The sequence below is a fragment of the Oncorhynchus mykiss genome, chromosome 2 (assembly GCF_013265735.2).
Source record: "Oncorhynchus mykiss isolate Arlee chromosome 2, USDA_OmykA_1.1, whole genome shotgun sequence".
Lineage (NCBI taxonomy): Eukaryota > Metazoa > Chordata > Actinopteri > Salmoniformes > Salmonidae > Oncorhynchus > Oncorhynchus mykiss.
Genome location: NC_048566.1, coordinates 31515348 through 31536621, shown reverse-complemented (window position 1 = coordinate 31536621; position 21274 = coordinate 31515348). Strand labels below are relative to the sequence as shown.

Here is a 21274-nt window from a genome sequence, read left to right as displayed (position 1 = left end):
ACCGCTGATCGTTGGCTGTAACAGTACTGACATCTGGCTAACAGTACTGACGTGTGTCTGTTACGAGATGGACTGAGAGTAACACCGCTGATCGTTGGCTGTAACAGTACTGACATCTGGCTAACAGTACTGACGTGTGTCTGTTACGAAATGGACTGAGAGTTACTACCGCTGATCGTTGGCTGTAACAGTACTGACATCTGGCTAACAGTACTGACGTGTGTCTGTTACGAGATGGACTGAGAGTAACACCGCTGATCGTTGGCTGTAACAGTACTGACATCTGCCTGTAGCAGCTCTGTACCCTTTAAAACCACTGAATGGGTAACAGAGGACTGAACTGTATCCCTCGAAGCATCTGGTTCACGGCAGTATGTGTTTCTGGAAGACATTACTCTCCCCTCTAACCAACAAAACCCCTCTTTATTTAAATTAAAATGTCATGGGGTTTTATTATTTCATTTGATTCAAAGCGTCTCACAAAAAAAGCGGCATTTGTACTATTGTTTCCATTGGACTGTCTGTGTTGGCAGCGCCTTGTGGAAAGGTTCCCTGAAAGCACATTAAATGTGAAATGGCTTGGAAATATTGAGGCGTTTTTTTGTAATTTTATTGTGATGCTAAAAATAGCGGGGGTGGAAAGAGAGGAGTCTGGAGTTTTTCACAGGACCTTCCAGAGATGGCTGCCCTGTGTTTTGATCGGTAAGACATTACTTAGATCACAGGTAGGGTTCACAGTAACAGAGAGAAGAGATGAGCAGGGGAAGGAGGGATGGCTACACACACACACACACCTGTGGATATACAGTGCCTTGCGAAAGTATTCGGCCCCCTTGAACTTTGCGACCTTTTGCCACATTTCAGGCTTCAAACATAAAGATGAAAAACTGTATTTTTTTGTGAAGAATCAACAACAAGTGGGACACAATCATGAAGTGGAACGACATTTATTGGATATTTCAAACTTTTTTAACAAATCAAAATCTGAAAAATTGGGCGTGTAAAATTATTCAGCCCCTTTACTTTCAGTGCAGCAAACTCTCTCCAGAAGTTCAGTGAGGATCTCTGAATGATCCAATGTTGACCTAAATGACTAATGATGATAAATACAATCCACCTGTGTGTAATCAAGTCTCCGTATAAATGCACCTGCACTGTGATAGTCTCAGAGGTCCGTTAAAAGCGCAGAGAGCATCACGAAGAACAAGGAACACACCAGGCAGGTCCGAGATACTGTTGTGAAGAAGTTTAAAGCCGGATTTGGATACAACAAGACGCAAAACGTTATGTTTGGCGTAAAAGCAACACAGCTGAACACACCATCCCCACTGTCAAACATGGTGGTGGCAGCATCATGGTTTGGGCCTGCTTTTCTTCAGCAGGGACAGGGAAGATGGTTAAAATTGATGGGAAGATGGATGGAGCCAAATACAGGACCATTCTGGAAGAAAACCTGATGGAGTCTGCAAAAGACCTGAGACTGGGACGGAGATTTGTCTTCCAACAAGACAATGATCCAAAACATAAAGCAAAATCTACAATGGAATGGTTCAAAAATAAACATATCCAGGTGTTAGAATGGCCAAGTCAAAGTCCAGACCTGAATCCAATCGAGAATCTGTGGAAAGAACTGAAAACTGCTGTTCACAAATGCTCTCCATCCAACCTCACTGAGCTCGAGCTGTTTTGCAAGGAGGAATGGGAAAAAATGTCAGTCTCTCGATGTGCAAAACTGATAGAGACATACCCCAAGCGACTTACAGCTGTAATCGCAGCAAAAGGTGGCGCTACAAAGTATTAACTTAAGGGGGCTGAATAATTTTGCACGCCCAATTTTTCAGTTTGTGATTTGTTAAAAAAGTTTGAAATATCCAATAAATGTCGTTCCACTTCATGATTGTGTCCCACTTGTTGTTGATTCTTCACAAAAAAATACAGTTTTATATCTTTATGTTTGAAGCCTGAAATGTGGCAAAAGGTCGCAAAGTTCAAGGGGGCCGAATACTTTCGCAAGGCACTGTATGACTGTTTAGTGGACTATATTTCTCTCTGTGCGTCAGTGTGTATATGGATGTGTTGGCCCGCTGGCTAGGTGTTAGACAGAGCAGTGTTAATCTTCATTAGCGCTCTCCTCCACTCCTCTCCTCTGAATGCCTGGCTGGAATGGGAGGAATTCAGCTTTCTCTCTTTCTGCCGCTGCACCAAGAGGCAACGATTACAACTCTGTTACTGTCTACACTCCTTTCCCATCAAAGGGATTTGCGGTAGTGCTCTCCCACTGTCCACTATCTAATGTAGTAGGGCCATGTTGGGGGCCATCCACTGTCTCAATTATTTCACATTCATTTTTAATCACACCAGCCTCTACGTGTAGTGTGTGTTTGTTTGTGTGCATATCTCTGTCTATTTCCCCTCTATCTGTATATTTGTCCTGTGTTCAGTTCCATTTGACCTGTGCTAAATCTCTGCCCCGCTCTCCTCTCCTGCTCCTCTCCTCTTCAGCTCCTCTCCTCTCCAGCTCCTCTCCTCTTCAGCTCCTCTCCTCTCCAGCTCCTCTCCTCTCCTCTTCAGCTCCTCTCCTCTTCAGCTCCTCTCCTCTCCTCTCCCTCTCCTCTACTCTCCTCTCCTCTCCTCAGCAGCCAGTGTGGCTACACCCAGCCAATAGAGGGAGGGAGGTGGCTGGCTTTCATCAGAGCTAACAAAGCGTGAAATACACAAGCATGCTGCAGTTTCATTCTCAATCTGGCCCTCATGGACTGTGCTGCTAGACTGCTAGAGGAATCAGTGGCACATGATTCAGTGTAGAGCTCATTCCTGAGTCAATGAAACACATTCAGCACCACCTTGAGTCCTCCAGCATTTAATTAACTTCACTCACTGTCAAACGAATGACTGTGTAGGTGATTGTGTAGTTGAATGTGTGTCATTGATTATTTCAATAACAGCGGTTTGGCAGAATTATTTTTTGAAGAATGTGCACCTTTTTTAAAAAATTGAATCATTATAGAATGAATCAGTCCACAGCTGGCTGATAATAGATTTTGCTGACTAGGACCATTTTGTCTCCTGAATTGATGTTAAGCTGAATGCGTTTGGCTGGTTGTCGGTTATTCTTGGCCGTCTGTAGCTACAGTAGTCGATGTCTCTGTTTTTAGACTGTCTATATTCTGTCAGTCTGGTACTTAAGCCTAGAAGGTCTGTTCTGTTATTCTGTCTGTCTCATTGTCTATTGTCAGTCTCAAGCCTGCTGTCTGTCTAAGGTGGAGCTTTTGACTTCTGAGAACACATTTAATAAAAGAGACAGACAGTGACTGAGATTACTTATGTACGGATGAGGTGCATCAGCAGGAGTCTACTTTCACCCGTCCATGTCTTCAGTTGGTGCAGATAAAGGAGAAGACGCAAGGAGAGGACTCCACTTTCCAGAGAGATGAGAGGAAGGGAGGTGAGAACAGGGAGACGAGAGAGGTGGAACAGAGGAGGGAGAGAGACGGAAGGAAACGAGAGGAGAGGGGAGAGACTAAAGCGGGGGAAGAAGTAGTGAGGGAGGGATGAAGGGCAGGGGTGTGTGTAAAGTGAATGAGTAGGCTCCAGTGTTTACGTGCCCTGGGCCAGGGCCCTCTAAAGTGACTGTGTTGTGTTTGTGTTTCCCATGCTCTGCTGCTGGCCCATATGAAGGAGCTCAACCCTGCAGGTAAGTAGACTGGGATCTGCTCTGGGAAGCACAGGAAGAGCCCACAGCCCACTGTTTATGTTCCCGCGCAACTCGATATTGCTAGAGAGAGATGTGCACACACACACACACACACACACATAGTTTCACATACACAGTTTTGGTTACACATACTGTACACATGGGTACGCCACGTGCACATGCAGACACTTATGCACTTGCATGTACTCAACACACACACACACACACACACACAAACAAACACAGGCTACATGTTACGGCTAAATAGTTGGGGTGTCTAGTTCTGAGTAGCGTTTGTTTATTTCTGTCTGTCCGTGCCTCTGTCTGTTCATATGTGCTCTGATACAGTAGATGTCCTCCCTTTTGATCAGTGACACACACACACACACGTTTCATCGCATCGATGACATCATTGCAGCTGCACAATGAACGGGATCCCTTACAGTCGCCCTGAGGTCAAATAAACAGAGTGGTCAGAGAGACTTAACACACACTCAGTGAGAAATCATGCAGTATGACTAGTGTTGGTGTAATCAGGCTGCTGAGATTCCAGACTACTTCCATTATCCATTGAGAGAGGATGATTGACAGCACATGTTGCTGTGTGTGTGCTTAAAAGCAAAGATTTTAGGGAAAATGATATTACATACTTTGTAGAAAAGTAGCCCACTCTCATAACTACTACAGAAACCCTCATAGGCCTCATATCTACCAGTGACCCCATAGTGAGGTCAGGTGTGTCGACCATGAGTTGGCCAACAGAGGGCAACAATGACAACTCAGGTGAGACATAAAACACACACACAGCCCATGCAGGTAAATCATTGTGGCGAGTGAGGGTCGTAACTCTGCCGTGGCAGCCTGAGAATACACGGGGTGTCTGGGATACGGTGTGTGAAGAGGTGGGACCAGTTTAGATTTACAGGCAGGACGTCCCCCTCTTCCTAACCACACACACACACACACTCTGTTTGTCTTTAGAGAGTGCCGACTAGTCAATGGCGGCTGGGAACCTGAGAGGGGAAAAATGTTTCCCCTAGTTCTTTCTGGTCTCAGTCTTCTCTCTTGCTATCATTCCCTCCTTCTCACTCCTTTCTTTTCTCCCTCCAGCTTTTTCCCTCAACTTCAGTCCCCCCCCCCCCCCCCCCCCCCCGTTTCTTTCGACCACACCCCTCATTGATGGCAGGACATTTAGTTTAGCTGATCCTGCAGCAATTGGGTTTAGTTGCCCATTGAAAGCATTTGAATATTGTTTAACCATCACATTAATATTCTAAGAGTCTATGGGCCAACAGTGTGACTGTGGTCAAACGTCCTCTCGATTCGACACCCTTCAGTAGCCTCAAGATGAGTTTGCACAGTTTAAAGATGCTTTTAAAAAGCCACATCTACAGGTTACTCTATAGAAAAACACAATGACAAAAAAAAAGAGGGAAAGAGAAGGTTAGAGTGAGAGACAGAGTAAAGAAAAGGGGGAAAAAGAAGTGAGGGAAGGATAACTGAAGAGAGGGAAGTAGGGAGAACACCTTGTCTATACTCTGAGTCCCTAAGGCTGTGATTTTGCACCTATATGTTAGTGGTTGCTGCTACATGAGCCAGGGCGATGTAAAGCCCCTACAGTACACGGCTTAGGTTACCTGGCCAGACATAACAGGGAAGGATTATACTCTCACTGGCCAGTGATGGGCCTGGAAAAGACCCTGCGCATTCTCCTCTTCCTTCTTTCTCTCAGCTCTCTTCCTCGAGAGCGAGCGACTCCTGCACTATGCCTCGGCTTGAACGCCTTTTCTCTCTTTCCTTCCCTTTCCGTCTGTCTTTCTATTAATCTCTCTTTCTCTCTCTCTTTATCACCTTTCCCAAACTTTTCGCTATTTCTCTTTTCTCTCTTGTGAAAGGATGGAAAACAGAGTAAAAAGGGAATTTCCCCCTGAGCAGTCTCTTGCTCTCTCTCGGTCTCTCTCTGTTATTCCAGCCAGGCTTCTAGCCAGCTCAGCATCGTCAGCCAACTCTGGAAGAGTTATGGTTGGCCACCACGGCCTGTAATGCTCCCCAGTGCTGTTTTAGGAGTTCCCTTAACCAGAGATCCTCCAAAAACATCCACAACTCGGTTATGTGAGATGTTTGTGTTGAGTCTCACTCACAGATTGGCTTCAGTGTAGTGAATATGCATGAAATTATCTCAATCATGTTATTGAATGTGATGGGGTTTAAGAGGAAATGTCTGAAGGAAAAGTGTTTTTAAGGGGATTTTCTATCAGATGTAATTTGCCTTTGGGGATATTTTGAAGCGAACATTTCCTAAGCATGAAACGCAGACGATCTCATTTCCAATAGACTGCCAATAGGTACTTATCACAGCCAACAGGAGTGACAAGAAAAATGAAAAAAAGGGCATTTTCTCCCTACATCCATGGTTAAATGTCATGAGCCAGTCACACTTCATATGCAATGTAGGCTATGGCATGGCAGCTAGGTAAGTGCACAGACACAATGCAAACCACTGTAGATAGTATTGACATTAGAATTAAATCACAATGGATTAGTTTCCATGAAACAGTTGCCTGTGTTAGCTGCACAGTTACTGCAGTGTCCTAGGCTAGCTAGCTATATTGTGCTAGCTAGCAATATGCTAACGTTAGCTAAGCATTTGGCTATGGGCTGGCACTGGTAGTATGGGATTTTGGAGAGTGAATTGCTAGGTAGTTATCTAGCTGTGGCCATCTGGCTAGTATTAACAAGGGCGTTCTACAAAAATGGCAACATTAACACAGCTAGCTAGCTAGCTAACATTGGAAACCATAAGCAACACACACAGACATACATTATCAAACAACGCTACTGCCACCTTCTGGTTTGGAGTATTTTAACAAGGCTCTGGCTAACGACTTCAAGGTCTTTGCCGTGTGAACACAAACGAGATTGACTGCCGACACTATCTTCAGAGGTGCTAAGTACTGTCGGCAGGTAAACGTTTGACAATCCTACCGGTGTGTCTGAGCTATTAGAGCGGATTCTTGAGAATTCAATTCACCGTTCCATCAGAGCCATGTCTTAACCACACACGCACCCGTTCCATCAGAGCCATGTCTTAACCACACACACACCCGTTCCATCAGAGCCATGTCTTAACCACACACACACCCGTTCCATCAGAGCCATGTCTTAACCACACACACACCCGTTCCATCAGAGCCATGTCTTAACCACACACACACCCGTTCCATCAGAGCCATGTCTTAACCACACACACACCCGTTCCATCAGAGCCATGTCTTAACCACACACACACCCGTTCCATCAGAGCCATGTCTTAACCACACACACACCCGTTCCATCAGAGCCATGTCTTAACCACACACACACCCGTTCCATCAGAGCCATGTCTTAACCACACACGCAACCGCTCCATCAGAGCCATGTCTTAACCACACACACACCCGTTCCATCAGAGCCATGTCTTAACCACACACGCAACCGCTCCATCAAAGCCATGTCTTAACCACACACGCACCCGCTCCATCAGAGCCATGTCTTAACCACACACGCAACCGCTCCATCAGAGCCATGTCTTAACCACACACGCAACCGCTCCATCAGAGCCATGTCTTAACCACACACGCACCCGTGATAGAGCACATTGACTCATTCAAAGATTTGTCTCTCCAATTTTTAAGGAGCTGCACGTTTCACAAAACCTCCTCACATTCACCCTCAGGCATCCCGAGGGTGGCCCAGTGTAAGTTCTCCCTGCCCCTCCGTCTAGTCTGCTGCCCCTCTGCCCCCTCCAAGAACGGCAAGTACAAGATCACCGTGGATACCAACAAACCGCCCGTCTACCTCAGCGAGGTCTTCCCAGGTAACAGACCATAGAGATCTACCTGAGTCACCCCAGAACCTGGTCTGTACCATAGACATCTACATGACCTGTTCTCCACTGGTTCCCTGTACACCCAGGGATAGTGGGAGAGTGGTGTTCTGTGAGAATAGTGGTTAAGTTTTAAGTCTGCTTGTCTTCGATAGTGTCAACTGCACGAAAGTGAGTGGCATGTATTTGCCCTGGAATGGAGAGTGAGTGGTATGTATTGATGCTGTTGATAGTGTGTGTGGGAATCTAGTCTACCTGCTGTTGGTGAGCAGGTCTCAGCCCTGGGAAGCAGCTCTGACTATCAGTCATTATCTGGACCTGGGCATGGCGTCTCCTACTGCACAGGACCCCTGTTCCAGATTAGATGCATGAAGATTGTGTGTGTGTGTGTGTGTGTGTGTGCTGCTCTGTGGGCAGATAAAGAACAATGTGATGTGCTCTGTTCAACTTGGCTGGCGTCCTGAGGAGAGATAAGCTGCCATATCTCTGTCTGACATCCCACCGATGGAGACCCCACTATACTGGCCCCTGAGAACCTCAGAGACAGAGTGTGTGTGGTAGGGAACCCATACCATATCTCTGCCTGACATTTCACCGATGGAGACCCCACTATACTGGCCCCTGAGAATCTCAGAGACAGAGTGTGTGTGGTAGGGAACCCATCCCATATCTCTGCCTGACATTTCACCGATGGAGACCCCACTATACTGGCCCCTGAGAACCTCAGAGACAGAATGTGTGTGGTAGGGAACCCATACCATATCTCTGCCTGACATCCCACCACTAGAGTCCACACTGTACATTCATGTGTTGTGTTTGTAGGTACAGCTTTTACCTGCAGTGTTAGAAAAACATTCTTTGTGTGTGTGGTGTGTGTGTGTGTGTGCGTGCGTGCGTGTAGCTGCGTGTGAGTGCAGAGAAGTACCAGGACCTCCTGTCAGAGCGGGCGGTCCAGAGCCACCCAACGCCGTCTCCTGACCCGCTTCAAAGACAAGACCCCCGCCCCCCTAAAGAACCTAGACACTCTGATGGAGGGCACCTACCGCCAGGTCAGACACACACACAGTAGACCAGGACACTCTCAGGCATGCACATAGCATTTAGAAACATGATGAAAGGAGAGTCTCTCCCCTCCCTTCTTCCCTCTCTTTTTTTTTTGGAGGTGTTGATTTTCCCCTACCTCACACCGTATGGTGATTTACACACACACACACACACACACACACACACACACACACACACACACAGAGAGTAATGAGTGCACTAGTGTTGATTTACAGAGTGATGGGCCTACACTGCTGATTTATGCACTTCCTGCTGCTACTAAGGAGCTAGCTCCCACCCTATGGTATACTTATAGCAGACAAACAAACTTCCATAACCACACACACACAGGAATACACACACACACAATGCCATGACCACACACACAGACAGGAATACACACACACACAATGCCATGACCACACACACAGACAGGAATACACAAACATACACACCCATGCTTATGCAGGTGCACATACACATATACTGTAAGCACATAAACACAAAGACATACACTACTGGTCAAAAGTTTTAGAACACCTACTCATTCAAGGGTTTTTCTTTGTTTTTAACTATTTTCTACATTGTAGAATACTAGTGAAGACATCAAAACTATAATAATAACACATGGAATCATGTAGTAACCAAAAAAGTGTTAAACAAATCCAAATATATTTGATATTCTTCAAATAGCCACCCTTTGCCTTGATGACAGCTTTGCACACTCTTTGCATTCTCTCAACCAGCTTCATGAGGTAGTCACCTGGAATGCATTTCAATTAACAGGTGTGCCTTCTTAAAAGTTAATTTGTGGAATTTCTTTCCTTTTTAATGCGTTTGAGCCAATCAGTTCTGTTGTGACAAGGTAGGGGGCGGGGTATACAGACGATAGCCCTATCTGGTAAAAGACCAAGTGCATATTATTGCAAGAACAGCTCATATAAGCAAAGTGAAACGACAGATCATCATTACTTTAAGGTCAGTCAATACGGAAAATTTCAAGAACTTTGAAAGTTTCTTCAAGTACAGTCGCAAAAACCTTCAAGTACTATGATGAAACTGGCTCTCATGAGGACCGTCACAGGAATGGAAGACCCAGAGTTACCTCTGCTGCAGTTGATAAGTTCAGTTGAGTAACCAACCTCAGAATTTGCAGCCCAAATAAATGCTTCACAGAGTTCAAGTAACAGACACATCTCAACATCAACTGTTCAGAGGATACTGTGTGAATCAGGCCTTCATGGTCGAATTGCTGCAAAGAAACCACTACTAAAGGACACCAATAAGAAGAAGACTTGCTTGGGCCAAGAAACACGAGCAATGGACATAAGACCGGTGGAAATTTGTCCTTTGGTCTGGAGTCCAAATTGGAGATTTTTGGTTCCAACTGCTGTGTCTTTGTGAGACGTGGTACGGGTGAACGGATGATCTCCGCTTGTGTATTTCCCACCGTAAAGCATGGAGGAGGAGGTGTTATGGTGTGGGGGTGCTTTGCTGGTGACACTGTCTGTGATTTATTTAGAATTCAAGATGCACTTAGCCAGCATGGGTTCCACAGCACTCTGCAGCGACATGCCATCCCATCTGGTTTGCGCTTAGTGGGACTATTTTTTGTTTTTCAACAGGACAATGACCCAACACACCTCCAGGCTGTGTAATGGCTATTTTACCAAGAAGGAGAGTGATGGAGCACTGCATCAGATGACCTGGCCTCCACAATCCCTCGACTTCAACCAAATTGAGATGATTTGGGTTGAGTCGGACCGCAGAGTGAAGGAAAAGCAGCCAACAAGTGCTGAGCATATGTGGGATCTCCTTCAAGACTGTTGGAAAAGTATTCCAGGTGAAGCTGGTTGAGAGAATGCCAAGGGTGTGCAAAGCTGTCATCAAGGCAAAGGGTGGCTATTTGAAGAATCACTTTTTTGGTTACTACGTGATTCCATATGTGTAATTTCATAGGTTTGATGTCTTCACTGTTATTCTACAATGTAGAAAATATTAAAATAAAGAAAAACCCTTGAATGAGTAGGTGTTCTAAAACTTTTGACCGGTAGTGTATACATGCGTACAGACACACATACACACCCATCTATCTCTGTCGTCTAAGGGCGCCTTATCACCCGATTAGACATTATTTACTAACTCGGTAGACGGGCTGTAATAAGAATGTGGGAGCATTTGTGTCTCTTTCTTGCTGTGTGTGTGTGTGTGTGTGTGTGTGTGTGTGTACATTCTCTCAGTATTTTTCTCAGGTTCTGAGGTCAGGGTGATTGTTGCTGGAGCCTTCCTTTTTAAATTATGATTAAACAAAGAAACCTCATTTACAAACTTCTGTATGGTTGGAAGTGTGGGTCAGTGTGTTTGTGGTGTCATTATAGTGTGTGTGTGTGTGTGTCTGTTTGCCTTGATTTGAAGTTCCCATTGTGAGTGTGTGATGATGTGTGTGTCGACTGATGAGTTCCAACTGTGTGTGGATTACTGTATTAGTGTGTGTGTGTGTGTGTGTGTGTGTGTGTGTGTGTGTGTGTGTGTGTGTGTGTGTGTGTGTGTGTGTGTGTGTGTGTGTGTGTGTGTGTGTGTGTGTGTGAGCGCGCGTTTGTGAGTGCGCGTGTGAATTTTGAGTGGTGTAGACTGTCTGACGTTGAAAAGTGATGGTCCCTTGCCGTCACTGTTTACAGTAGGGGCTCGTTTGGTGAGGCACTCTTTAACGCTGTTCATTAGCTCTCTTACGGCTCTGGGAGTGGGTGACATCATGACATCATTAGATATTTAATGATTCAGTACTTAACCATTACTCCTATCTGAGTAGAACCATACAGAGCTCACACTGTAGATGCACTCCCCATAAGGTCCAATACGAGGTGTACTCATACCATCACCACAAGGTTCAAAACTGGTACAGTTTTAAAGGGACACTTACCTTACAAACTGGGATCAGTTTTGTTGCTGGCGAAGGGTCCATCATTCCCTTTTTTTTCTCACTGGCCTAGTTGGCCAAAAATCTACTGTCCCAAACTGAATTTCTACTGGCCCGGACATGGTGTAGTTTTTCAATTCATTGGGGGTCATGCAGGCCCTTTAGGTCTCTATATCCAGCTATTAATAGGCTACATTTTGGTTACTATGATTAGGGATGGGTACTTTTAAATACTTTCACTATTCAAATAATAACATGAACGTTTTTAGGGGTGATATTCGGATAGTCGAAATGCATGTGTTTAAAATGTTTTTTATTAAACTTGATAACCTGCTTGCTGCGCAGCTGCTAGGTCTTGGGAGGAGAGGTTCTTCCCGGTGAGTTTGACACCGGAGCGAGAGAGAGGAAGAGCGAGGGAAGCCATACAGGCTCAAGCTAATTAGATAAACTTATAGATGCCATACTGCATCAAATTGACGTAAAGATGCCAGCTATGTTAGCCAGCTATGTTAGCCAGCTACAGTAGGTAGCTCGCTACCTAGATTCATTGAGGAAATGTTGCTGTGCTTTCTCTCCTTATCTACAACAACTATATGCAGATTGGTCCTTCTCATTTAACTAACTTAATTCCATAATTTCAATTCCATCTACATGAATACTCTTGCAAGTATTCGAATACTAACATCTGTTCAGATAATAGAATATTAAAATTACATTTTTGTTTCTAAAGTATACCGTTTTGACAATACTGTTCTTGGCAGATATCAGTCTAAATGCACTGCATGTCCCAGTGCCAGCTAATGCTATTAATATATCAGTGTCTCTTTATGCCGCTAATGCTAGTTGATGCTGTCCCAGCGCTGCTGCCTGTCCCCTAGCATTACTAGAGCCCTGAGTGATTTTCTCTATACAGTATTACTCTCTAGTCTGTCTAATGTGCTCCGGTGTCAGTCAGTCCATCCCTTCCTGCCTCCGCTTCCCGCCAGCGCCTGCCACCCACCGTTGATTCCGGAAGCTTCTGACACTTTATACGTGCTGTAATGTATACACGCACCACATAATGGACGCTATCCACGGTCTACTGGGAAGAGTGATGCACGCGTCAAATGAATTATTCATATCTCTGGGTGGGTATATGGCCCTTCTGAAGGTCTGTGAGCTATGGTGGTTCTCACGAACTCAGCGCTTTAGTTAGGGGTTATTACTCAAGGGTTGTCAGTCAAGAGTCTTCATCATTTGACATGCCAAATGTGTTTGTAAAGGATGGTGGGGTTAAAAGTTGTTTTTAGCTACAGTACGTGTCTTATTGTGCTGAGTCAGGGATAGTACACTCAAATGACAAATTTGCCTAATATTATGGAAACCAAGAAAGTAGTCTGTGGACCCAGAGACTCAGCAAGTGGTAGATGAGGTACATGTGTACTTTGGATGAATTAAGTGCAGCATCATCAAATGTCAGATTGGTAAATATTATGCATCTTATCTGTGGCCAGGCTGGGCTGTCGGTTAGGGGACTTCCCCTCATTAATGTTTGTGCATGTTGTTTGTCATCGAGAGAACAGAGATACTGTGAGAGGCCTGTGTGATTTTTCTGGTCTAGTGTACATTCATATAGAGGGGGATAATATTTCCTTTGTTCATTATTTCTTCATCTCTTCCTCCTATATTTTATTCATGAAGGCCAGATGCGGCCTGCTCTATAATGTGTATGTGAGCTGGCCAGAGGTGTCTGTTTCCTCCACTTTTTATTCTCACTACTTAAAAAAACATTACTCATCCTGGCCCCACAGTTTATAGTTCAGCCTGGCTCACCCTTTAACTCTCTGTTTGATTAATCTGTGTCAGGTATGGAGAGGTTAGCCAGGGGGCTATCTTAGCCTAGCCTTAGCATTCCTGTTTTTCTCCTCTGCTGTTGATCTCTGAGCGAAAGCACACTGCTGTCACTCGGGACCGGGAAAGACATTTCTGGGTGGGGGGGATGCAGAGGGGAAGGAGGGTGGGCTGAGTGAGGGGGAATGCCCGGCAAGCCGTTTAAAAAAAATATTTGCTGTTTATCTCAGGTAAAATGGCTACCGTGTTAGCGTTAGTGTGCTATCCTAGCGGGCAGCGGCGCTAGCTGTCTGGGAGCTGAGTTTGAGTTGAGCGGAGTCTCTGTAATTAGCCATTCAAAAGCAGGAGGTGGGACGCTTTAGTTTTGACTGACAGACCGCTTGGGGGCCTCTCGTTCCAGTAATGGAGGCTTCTCTCAGACAACGGCTGATTTATCTGTCCCCAAATGGAGCGCTAAACACGGCTAAACATGGCTAAACACGACTAAACACAGATCCCACTGTGTACGTGAGGCCCTCGCAATAAATGACTGGGGCTCTCTCTGAGCACTATGTGTATGTGTTTGCGTGCGTGTCCATTGAGATGTGTAAATGTGTGTTTCCTCAGTAAAATACCCCGGGGTCAGAAAAAAAAAGGAGAAACAGAGGAACTCCCTCAGGTCCCCCTGACCTTTCATCTGCTATGCAAACACAGACCGCACCTGAGAGACTGCCTTTCAAACTGGCCTTCAAACACACACACACACACACACACACACACACACACACACACACACGATAAATGAACAGACAGTCTACCCCTCATGCACATTTAGGAGTCACTGGGGCCCTCCTCTATGAATGTCTACCATGTCAATGAATGACTGTCTTTCATATAGCTGACTGACATATAGGCATGTGTGTGTATAAGAGTGGGGGACAGATAGTGACTGATATAGAGGAGTGTGTGTGACACAGTCAAGCCTCTGGAAAAGCCTGTCTTTATAAATGTGATGTCATATTGAAACCAGTGTTGTGTGGAGATAGTCTTGTTACTGTTGGGAGATCATTCTTATGGTCTTCTCGTAAAAATGTATGAAGATGGGCATATCCGGGGACTCCTGTAGGATTTAACATTTTCATTGCAAGGCCCATAAATAAATACCTTTTTTCTGTGTACAATTCATTGATATAGTATTTAAATCAATATTTTAAAAAAAGTATATAATGAGATGGAAATATCAATGGTCTTGGAGACCCACACCTCTGTATGGAGCAGAGGCCAGACAGAGATCGGCTAGTCAGAGATCGGCCAGACAGAGATCAGGCTCTGGCAGTACCTGTTGGGTCAGAAGAATGTCGTCATGGAAAAGGCTTTGGTAGATTGCGGCACAAAATGTTTGCTTACACCCAATCTAGAGTAGGCAGTGTTTATTATCATAAGTGGTGTCTGTGACCAAATACTCAGAGAAATATCTAGGATGTAAAATAATGGATGCCACACAGACTAGGGTATCTCCTAAATGGCACCCTATTCCCTATTTAGTGCACTAAACACCCTATTCCCTATTTAGTGCACTAAATACCCAATTCCCTATTTAGTGCACCAAACACCCTATTTCCTATTTAGTGCACTAAACACCCTTTTCCCTATTTAGTGCACTAAACACCCTATTCCCTATTTAGTGCACTAAACAATAGGGTGTCATTTGGGACACTGATTATGGGTGGGTGGGGGTGTGTGTGTGTGTGTGTGTGTGTGTCGTCTCCTGCCCCCTCAGGCCATACACAGCAGGAGGGAGAGAGGAGAGGGCGTGGGACTGGGGTGCTTTATCTAAGAATGTCAAATCCCTGAGAGGAGCCACAGCAAAGCCCATCTCTGCCAGTCTGCACAATCCCCTCACACACTCACCATCGTCTCTGTTCCTATGGAGAAGGCCCAGGTGTTTGCCCAAAGGCAGATAGAGATGGGGGTTAGAGGAGGTATGGGGTGTACAGTACTGTACCTACTTGTAATGCTTCTGTCTGTGGGACTCCCCTGGGTGTGGTGGACTTTTATCACAAATATGTCTGGGTCTATTACTGGTGAGGAGAGAGCGAGCGAGGGGGGAGGGAGAGAGGGAGACTAAAAGAAACTGAGACAGAGAAATATTCCTGTCTTCCTCTCATCTCCTTTCCTTCATGACCACATGAGATGAAATCAGGGAAGTGTCAGTCAATCCAGTTCTGTTGTTTTCATTTAGAATCTGTTTCTTTGTGCCATTGCATGTGACTATGCAACACCTGTTAGAACATAGATGGACATCACCATACAGAATTACATAGTAGGATAGCCAGTTGAATATCTTTCTCGGGGCTATCTGGATATTTTAGAATGTTCAGTCCCTTATTGCTTACCACATCACATTCTCTCATTCTACACTGTTGCTAAGAACACAGCAGCCATTCAATTAGCTCGCCATATTGGCTGGTCCATTAAGTATCGTAGAGATTAGTCCAATAGAGATTAGCCCATTGTCTTTCCCCCTGGGCTTTATTAATCAAGGAATGTGTCATTTCCAGTCTATTCTATACAGTCTAGTTCTACAGCATGCCATTAAACCAGAGTCATTTCCATGTGCTATAATGACAAAATTGAATTAATCCAGGTTCCCTACACTCAACGGCTATCATTTCTCCAGTACATTCTATGCTTTCGATTTTCCCTGCACTTAAACTAAACCGGGCCATTTTCCCACTCCATTCTGTCAACTCTACATCTATGTCATTATCCCCAAGTTAGTTTTTCCTCTCCGGCTAAAGAATGTCATTTCTCCTCTCAGCGAGGGAGGGTTTAGCACATGCCACAGTCCCAGTGTTCCTCTGTGTTCCACAGATTTAGAACCCTAATCTCATTGTGTCTGCTGAGTGGCTCTTAGCGGCCTGAGTGGAGAGGGGATTCCACACTGTAATGGAGCATGCCTTCTCCCACTGGTCCTTTGTTATTAGCCTCTCAGAGGTTAGCCACCAGCTAACGGGATTATATACACGGTGTAATTAAAGTGAGAAGCACTCACACACACTCCTGTACATCGGCAAGCACGCACGGACGGACAGACGAGCATACACACACACCCTCGCCTCCATCACAGGTGCTCATTATCCCCAGGCCCACAGAGGCTCATTATTGGGGGTCTTTTGGGGATGTCTCACCCTGATGTCTGTCCCACAGAGCTGGGCTCCAGGCACCACTAAACCCCCTGATCTCCAGGAGGCCCTTGTCCTCCAGTCATACTTCGCTCACTCTCACTATACACTGTTTATATTATATTATATATTTTTGTTATCATATTGTAAGTGTTATATTTTAGTCATATTAACACTGAAGTGTGACATTGAAGTAGAAGTGTATAAACCTCACACACACACACACACACCAGTGTTGGCACTAGCAGTGTTTTCTCTCGCTCAGCTAGCACTCAGCTTTCCGTGTCACGGCCCTCTCCTCTTGATTCCGGGAATTCAATGGCAGGACCAGAGATGCTTTGGAAACGGGTCAATGACTGTGATTCTGAAAATATATACTGCTGGATAGCCTTCAGTAGATTGTGTATGTATGCGTGTATGTGTGTCTGCGTGCGTAATCAAACATTTGAACTGTGTGTGTATAGTGTTTTTCTGAATTTTGCACACAGAGATGATTTACCAAATGAGTCCATGTACATATGTATCAACAGACCTCTTGTGTTAAAGCTGTACATCATTTACCTCGTTGACTTACCTCATTCACCTGTGTACCTGTTAGCTCCATCACGACAGTCCTCACTGACTTACCTCATTCACCTGTGTACCTGTTAGCTCCATCACGACAGTCCTCTCTGACTTACCTCATTCACCTGTGTACCTGTTAGCTCCATCACGACAGTCCTCTCTGACTTACCTCATTCACCTGTGTACCTGTTAGCTCCATCACGACAGTCCTCACTGACTTACCTCATTCACCTGTGTACCTGTTAGCTCCATCACGACAGTCCTCTCTGACTTCCTAAGGGAACACAAGGGATTGTGAGTGATGTCATGAAAGTGAAGTGCTTCTGTACCGTAGGTGAACCCACACCACCTTCCTCTCTCCTGGTAGACACACACACACACACACACACACATACACACACGGTGCCAGTGGCTGGCAGCATTCTCCATCTCTTCTCTTGTGATATATATATATATATATATACACACACACACACACACACACACACACACACACACACACACACACACACAGTCCCTATCTGTCTCTGGCTGCCAGCTTGGGGAGACCTGTTGTAGACAGCAGGGAGATAGACAGTGGCAGAGGACAAAGAAACAGCAACAAACCCTGCCTGGGGCTTTATCTACAGGGACAGAGGAACTCACTATTACTGTCCTGTACTGACTGAAGTGTTTTGCTCATATGAGACAATTCCGTTGCTTAACATGTATGTTTATGGTTATGATTTTGGATGCTGGTCACTTGTTGCAGGTGCGTGTGTGTGTGTGTGTATAAAGGCTAGTCTAACCCTGTGGTCTGTAAAGACCGCTAAGTACGTTGGCTGCAGCAGCCTGGTTCACGCGACACTGCATGTTGATAATTCTACTGATTTATCTTCTTTGGCCCCAGTGCATGAAATGAATGGGTGTGTCTGTTTCATGAGCCCAGACACACACACACACACAGCATTCCAACAGGCTTATGGCCAATGGTGGAAATGTACTACATAGCATTTATTCATGAGTGATAATCTGAATCATATTTGTTGAAGATATAGACTGAACTGCTATCGCAACGTGTGGGAGTGTGTGTGGACTTGCACATAATCATATTCTGGAAAAGGTTCTGCATAATGTTTGTACAGTGCAGTATGTGCCTGTGCATTTTTGTACATGCATCTGTGCGTATGTTTGCTTGTGTATATATGTGTGGGTGCATACTTGTGTGTGACTGATCACTTCTCCAATAGCGCTTTCTCCAAAGTCAACATGTCCTGCCGCTGCGCTCTCTTTGCAGTGTGTCTGCCGCTTCCGCCCTCAGACAATGCCCGTTTTTATAAGATTACAGATATTTACTCTGTAATCAGTGGGAGAAGGCGTGTGTGTGTCGCGACGCCACGGCTAGGATATTTATCTTGTTGCAGTAAATTCCCAGAGTTCCCCTCGTTTTTTTCTCTCCTTCATTTTCTTTTTTTCTTCTATTTACTCAGCGTGGCCTGTTCAAAGAAGACCATTGAGAGAAAAGCAAACGTTCAAATAGGGCTGTGTTTGAGGGATGTCGAGACATGGCCGAGGTCTGTGAGCATGCGTATAAATTTCAGTGTGTGTGATGCATGGTTATATGTGTGTGTTGGGAGGGGAGAGGTAGCAGGACAATGCCCTCACTGTGGCGTTCCTCGGGATTAGCATTAGAAAGGGAGGAGGGAAATGGTAAGTCATTTTACTGATGGTGATCATTAGCCTCGTTAGCATCATGGTAGCATTAGCATTTCTTACATTGACATTTCATTAGCATTTGTAGCATCATGCTTCTAGTAGTGTTTGTAATCCAGCTACAGGACCAGGACCAAGGCCCTAATTTCCATCTAATGGCTGGCTTGTGTTAGTGTGTGTGTGTATATGTTTGTGCGTGTGTGTCTGCCAAAGGTAGACTGGTTACTCGGGTCACTGGTCTGGACTGCTTCAAATGTATGGCTTCCTCTGTGACCCCTTGGGAGGTTTGTGTGTGTGGACTGTGAATATTTGAGGGGGTATTTTACTAACTTTCATCTCTCTCTCTCTGTCTCTCTCTCTCACACACACACACACACACACACACACACACACACACACACACACACACACACACACACACACACACACACACACACACACACACACTCCCTCCCTCCCATGCCCCTTCCCTTCCTTTCGCTCTCTACTATTGGCATCCTAGTGTTTCCCTGAATTAGCCTCCCCCTTTCTCCCAAGGCGACTGTAAATGCCTATTTCTGTTTTATGTCATTCATATATATGTTTGATATATATTTCCACAGAGACTTCCACACAACATGGATATATTGATAGATTTATTTAAATATTAATCCAGCCACAGAGTTCTGCACATGTCAGAGCCTTGCTAATGTGCCCCAGTGGAGCCCAACCAGCACACACACACACACACACACACACACACACACACACACACACACACACACACACACACACACACACACACACACTCACTCCCCATTTCAGGGGTCAGAAACATGTCAGCAGAGTCCACTTTCAGGAAACGTGATCGCAGTGCTAAGTGGAGGGGATAAGTCATATGGACTTACGTAAACCAAACCACCACACAGTAGAGGAGGGAAGGGAGGGAGAGAGAGAACCTTATTCAAGTGACACCGTTTAGATTGTATGAAGTCTGTTATGATGCCGTGTTGGAGAGGGAGAGCCTCTCATCCTATACAGATGTTTCTCAATGGTCTTCAAGAATGCCAGAGGTTGGACATTCATTTTGTTCTAGCCCAGCTTATCTGCTTCAGCCACTTGGTTAATCCTGAAGCCATTGGTTAGTTAAATGAGATGCGTTTGTGCTAGGATAGAACACAAACATGCAGCCATGGGCTCTCCTGAAAACCATAGTTGAGAAATACTGCGGTGTACCCCAAACTGATCGTCCCTTACCTTGTCTAACCTCTGGTCTGGGAGTGGCGTTTGTGTGTGTTTGGGTTTGTGTTTTCCAGTGTCTCTCTCTGTTTGATGCTAATTTGTAGCCAGGATCTGCAATGTTGTGTCTGGCTTAGATTTGATGTCCTTGTTTTTGTCTCGCACACAAACAGATAGACAATGCATGAGTGATTGAGCAAGTACACACACACACACACACACACACACACACACACACACACACACACACACACACACACACACACATCCAGGTATCTCACTAGGGTGAATAACTAGCTTTCAAGTTGAGGGATTATAAAAAGCTGATGCGTTTTCTGATTAGTGGGGGGATTTAACACTATATAAAGGAACATAAGCACATTTTAGTTGTCTTGTTAGATGTCCACTATTGTGTTACAAGCATTGACTTGCTAATCAGGTCTTGTGTCTCTTTGGGAAGACAGAACAAAAAGATAGTCAAGACAAGGGATCACCGAATGGACCAGTGGTATTTAGTTTCTGGACAGAGAGCGTGTGTATCCTGTATTCATGGGTTTACGTGTGTGTGTGTGTGTGTGTGTGTGCACGTGCAGCCTGGAAGGTGAGTGTGAGCTGTTAATGACAGGCCAGGGGAGTGTGTGTGCTAAAATGACTAGAGAAAAGTCCTGTGTGATTAGAGGTCTCAGTCTAAATATGGAAACCGTATGGAGAGAGACTAAATACTGTCCACTGACACACACTATCCCAATGACCAATGACAGAGCATCGTCCGAGTATGCTCACTAAGCACTTTAGTATGTCTGTGTGTAAAAACTGCTGCTCTGTACTTCACTATGTTGTTGACACTGTGTGTCTGTGTGGATGTATGCCTGTGTGGATGTATGTCTGTGTGGATGTATGTCTGTGTGGATGTGTTGCAGGTTTGGACCTTTGCCTGTTGTTTTGTGTAAGAGAATGAGAGACCGACGGCATTTGAATGTGTGTGTGTGTGTGTGTGTGTTTGTGTGTGCGAGACCGAGCATCTGCGTGCGTGCCTTTTTAAAACAAGTGAACTCAGCAACAGGGCCAGCCGGTCAATCCGCCCGGTGTAAAACATGTGCTTCGACTAGTGAGGACAGCTTGAATGAGTTTGAAACACACACTCGCTTTCACACACAACCCTTTGTATAATCACACAAAGCGAAGTCCTCAAACTCCCAGCTGTGATATCAAAACTAGCCCTGTAGGCTACCTTACGCCAGAAACAATTCATTCTTTCACTTCTAAAGAGCCAAGATAAATGTTAA

The 21274-nt window shown here is 45.1% G+C and overlaps 1 pseudogene; it reads left to right on the top strand.

Annotated features, from left to right (window-relative positions):
* The window catches only part of LOC118936732, a 92261-nt pseudogene that overhangs the window by 30533 nt on the left and 40454 nt on the right, over positions 1-21274 (top strand).